Source organism: Triticum dicoccoides, chromosome 3B (assembly GCF_002162155.2).
Source record: "Triticum dicoccoides isolate Atlit2015 ecotype Zavitan chromosome 3B, WEW_v2.0, whole genome shotgun sequence".
Taxonomy (NCBI): Eukaryota; Viridiplantae; Streptophyta; class Magnoliopsida; order Poales; family Poaceae; genus Triticum; species Triticum dicoccoides.
Window position 1 is genome coordinate 710810923 of NC_041385.1, and position 3909 is coordinate 710814831.

Genomic DNA, 3909 nt, shown 5'->3' on the forward strand with positions numbered 1-3909 from the left:
GGAGGTCGAGGGGTCGGGGGAGGAGACCCTAGAGGAGGAGGGGTGGGGGGAGAGCCCCTAGAGGAGGAGGAGGTGGTGGAGAGGCACCCGGGTCAAAAAAGGGCCGTGTCCGAAATAGGGGAGTCTTCTTTGATGCCCTCCTATACTGAGGCACCTTCCGAGTCTGAGGAGGAGGAGGAGTATGTTCCTGATGGTGGGGAGAAGGGGGGCGAGGAGGAGTGCGAGGAGGAGGGTGAGGAGGAGGAGGGCGAGGAGGGTGGTGGAGTGGAGGTTGACCTTGAGTTGTGGGGTGACTTGTCGTCGGGTGCTCCGAAGGGGTGGCTGCGTGGTATTGCTGGAGTACCTACACCACCTTCCATCGAGGCGCACAAGTGGCTCACAATCATATTTTCAACACATGACCACATTTTCTTATTGTACACATGCCAAATCTTTGATTCTTTTGCAGGAACTGAATAAATCTTTGATTCTTTTGCAGGAACTGGATCCTTCACAGAAGGAGCCGTAAACCGAACGACCTTATCACTACCCTATTGAAGGAGTTTTGGCCCGGATCTGCGAGTTTTGGCCACGAGTTGGGTCCACTACGAGGCTTCTAGCCACGCGGAGTACGGGACGACCGCTAAGGCCGTGATCACCAAATTTTGGGTAAGTTCTCTTCTAAATCACTTGTCTTCAGTTTCTTTCATAGTTTATCATTGAATCACTCAACTCTGCCTTGTTTGCTTCTGGTTTTATGCATGATTGCAGGAACTCTATAGAGTACTTGACGAGCACAAGGCTAGAGCCGACGTGGTCTTGCTGGCGGCTGCGAAGAAGAAAGCTCGTCAGTTGCAGTACGAGGTGCGCTGGGTTGCCGTCTCGCACTACTACCACACCTACCTTCATCAAAAGATGAGCAAAACTGAAGCGCAAAAGCAACGACTTACCTTGAACAGGGAGCAGTTCATGAGGGTAACTATTACTGACTTTTCATTCCAACATATAAGTAGTCAATTTAATTGTTTTGTGCTCACATGTCATGCTTCCATTTTTAGGTTATTCCTCCTTGGTGCTATGGAAAGGATGATGGATAGGCGAGTTTGATGGATAGGTGGCTCGGTGAAGATGCAAAGTTTGCTGCCAAGAGCAGCAAGGCCCGGGCTAACCGTGGAAAAGACGGGACACACGGCCAAGGAAACAGGAATCACTGGGGCTTCAAGGCCATGAAGGTATATGTATATGCATGATGCATTGTTGTTCTTCTTTTTACCGTTATGTTCTTATGTATGGCTAACTTCTATTTGACGTTGCAGGAGGACAAGTTGAAGAGGCCACTCTCAAACATGGAGTCATGGAAGATGGCCCGTGAGCGGAGGATCGCAAGGTTGGCAAGAGCGAGTACTACAGCAAGACCGAGGAGCACTTGGAGTCTTACACTCAGCAGTTTAAGAGGTTGCAGCCGCCTGGTGGTGGCCATCCAACCGAAGTCCCATTGACGCTACCCGTGTTTCGATGGCTTGATCACTCCTTCGGTCTCGTACACACGGCTTCGGGATACCAACCCGAGCCCGTTAGAGAGTACGGGGCGTTCGCTGCCTCCCTTAGCCCGCCAGCATGCTGTAAGTACTTCCCCCTTATCTTCTTTCTCTCTAACTTTCTCAGTTTATTTTCAGCACTGCACACTTAGAAACAACCTAAATTTTGTAGGCATATAAGGCCTTTGTCGAGCATAGGAATCTTGAGGTGCGGAAGTACTTGCAACAAGTGAAGGCAAACGATGATTACAACCGTCAAATGATGACAGTTAGTTTTGCCCTCTTAAAACCAAGCTAAAATTTGCACTTTCATTCCTTCTCACCTTCTAGTTTGCTTGTTTAACTAACATCCAGGCTATGTTGGCGTATTGGACTAACCGCACGGATCCACCACAAATACATGTAGGGGACCGGTGGCTCGACTCCTGCTTCGTCGACCCCAGTCACTCCAATCTGGCAAAGTGGTGCTGGTCTTGGCGGTGGTGGTCTTGGTGGTGGTGGTCTTGGCGGTGGTGATCTTGCCTGATGTCGAAGATGATACCCATGCCTGTGGCCGTCATGCCATACTTATCATGTTCCTACTTCGTAGTTTCTTTAGATGACGATGATGATGTTCCATGTCTTGAAATACTTATGTTCATGAAGTTTCAACATAGATGATCTTTAGATGATGAACTTGAGTATCTTTAGATGATTATGATGATCTTGAGTATCTTTAGATGATGAACTTGATGATGATCTGTCATATTTCTGTGATTGTATGCATACTGTCATATTTTGTGCTTTTGAATGCTGTCAAATGGATGAAAAGAGAGAAAACAGATAAAAGAAAATAAAAACAGAACAGAGAGCCCAGCGGCCCCCACGTGGCAGAGATATGCCAACGGCCTGGCCGTCGGCATAGATGACAGGAGAGCCCAGCGGCTGCCGCGTGTCAAAGATATGCCGACGGCCACGCGGCAGCCCGTGGTTGGCTAGCGTGATTGACGGCACCGTCTGTTGCCGTTTGGTGAAAATCTACGCCAACAGTGTTTCTATGCCGACGACCGTATGTTCGCCGTCAGCTTATATGTCTATGCCGACGGCTTTTCTATGCCGACGGTCTGACACAACTACGCTGACGTTATCTACGCTGAGGAGGATATGCCGACGGTGGCCGTCGGCATAGAGGTAGGCCGACGACAATGGGCCTAAGCCGAGCGCGGGCGGCCGTCGGCATAGCCTGTTAATCCGGTAGTGTCCGCCACTCGTCTCCTCTTCGTGCTCAACACATGGAATGGTCTGGTCAGCTGCCGGGACCGGGCTTTTGGAAGCCGACGGTGTCAGCGAAGCCAACTCTTCTTCGTCATCCTCATTTTCCTCGTCGGCGAGGGAGGCCCAGGACACAGGCCGCCCCGAGTTCAAACCAATGGCCGTCATCATTGAAGATCTGGACGCAGGCCGAAGAGGCGGCAAGGTGAACTCTGGATGAAGCTGGGTCGCTGCAGGCGACAAGTCGGAGTGGGGCTCTGCTGGGGCCGGGGACGAGCTGGAGTGGGGCGCTGTCGGTGCCGTCGGTGGTAGCCTGCAGGCGGCAGCAACAAGTGGAGCCGGAGCGAAGGGCGTGATTGAAGTCATGGACGTCGTCGCCTCCTTGGTGAGGGGCGCGCGGGACACCCTCCTCCCATGAATGGATGGGTCGGAGCGGCGGGAGGCAAGGGCGGCCGCGGCGAGAACGACTGCGGGCGCTGAAGCAGTGGGCGGCCGGGAGCCGACGCACGACACGGCAGGAGAGGTTGCCGCCGTCGCGGCCGACATGGATGCGAGCCGAGGTCGATGATCAGCAGCCATGGGGTCGCTCCGCGAAGAGAAGCACGCGAGCGGAGAGAGGACGTGGAGAGGATCCCGGATCTGGACAGAGCAGGCGCAGGGGAGGCTGGAGGTAGGAGATCAGGGCGGCGGCGCCGCCGCGGCGGGCGTGTTCTGTAACAGCCTGGATTTTGGCCCTTTTCTTTTTCTCTTGATTTATTTGGTTTTAGCTCTGTTTTTCTTTTTGGAGTGGTTCTATGGCTTTGCCACCTGGGAAATCATCCTCATTCCCCTTCCGAAGTGGCTAATCATTCTCAAAACCTTGCCAAGATCATGTCACTTCACTTCTTGACCAAACCCTAAACTATTTTTCTAGGGAAAATTCCTTTTTTCTATTAAAAGAATAACCCTATCTGCCCTAGGTTGTGAAGCAACCTATATTTCTGTCCATCCAAAAATCCCCAAATAATTCTCATAATTCCTCTCGGTCATATATAGCTCAAATATGTCCAGAAATTTCCTTGGCCAGTTCAAAAATAATTCCCCAATATTCCTTTTTCTATTCTACCCTGAATGGCACTTTGTGAAGGAAGTGTCATTTATA

At 51.4% G+C, this 3909-nt stretch overlaps 1 long non-coding RNA gene across 1 annotated transcript; it reads left to right on the forward strand.

The window, feature by feature from the left end:
* The first annotated feature begins 463 nt into the window (after positions 1–463).
* LOC119281932 lies at positions 464–1566 on the forward strand. The gene is made up of 4 exons (XR_005138581.1): positions 464–648; positions 751–954; positions 1038–1211; positions 1296–1566. It is a non-coding gene; the product is annotated as an uncharacterized LOC119281932 (long non-coding RNA).
* The last annotated feature ends 2343 nt before the right edge of the window (positions 1567–3909 follow it).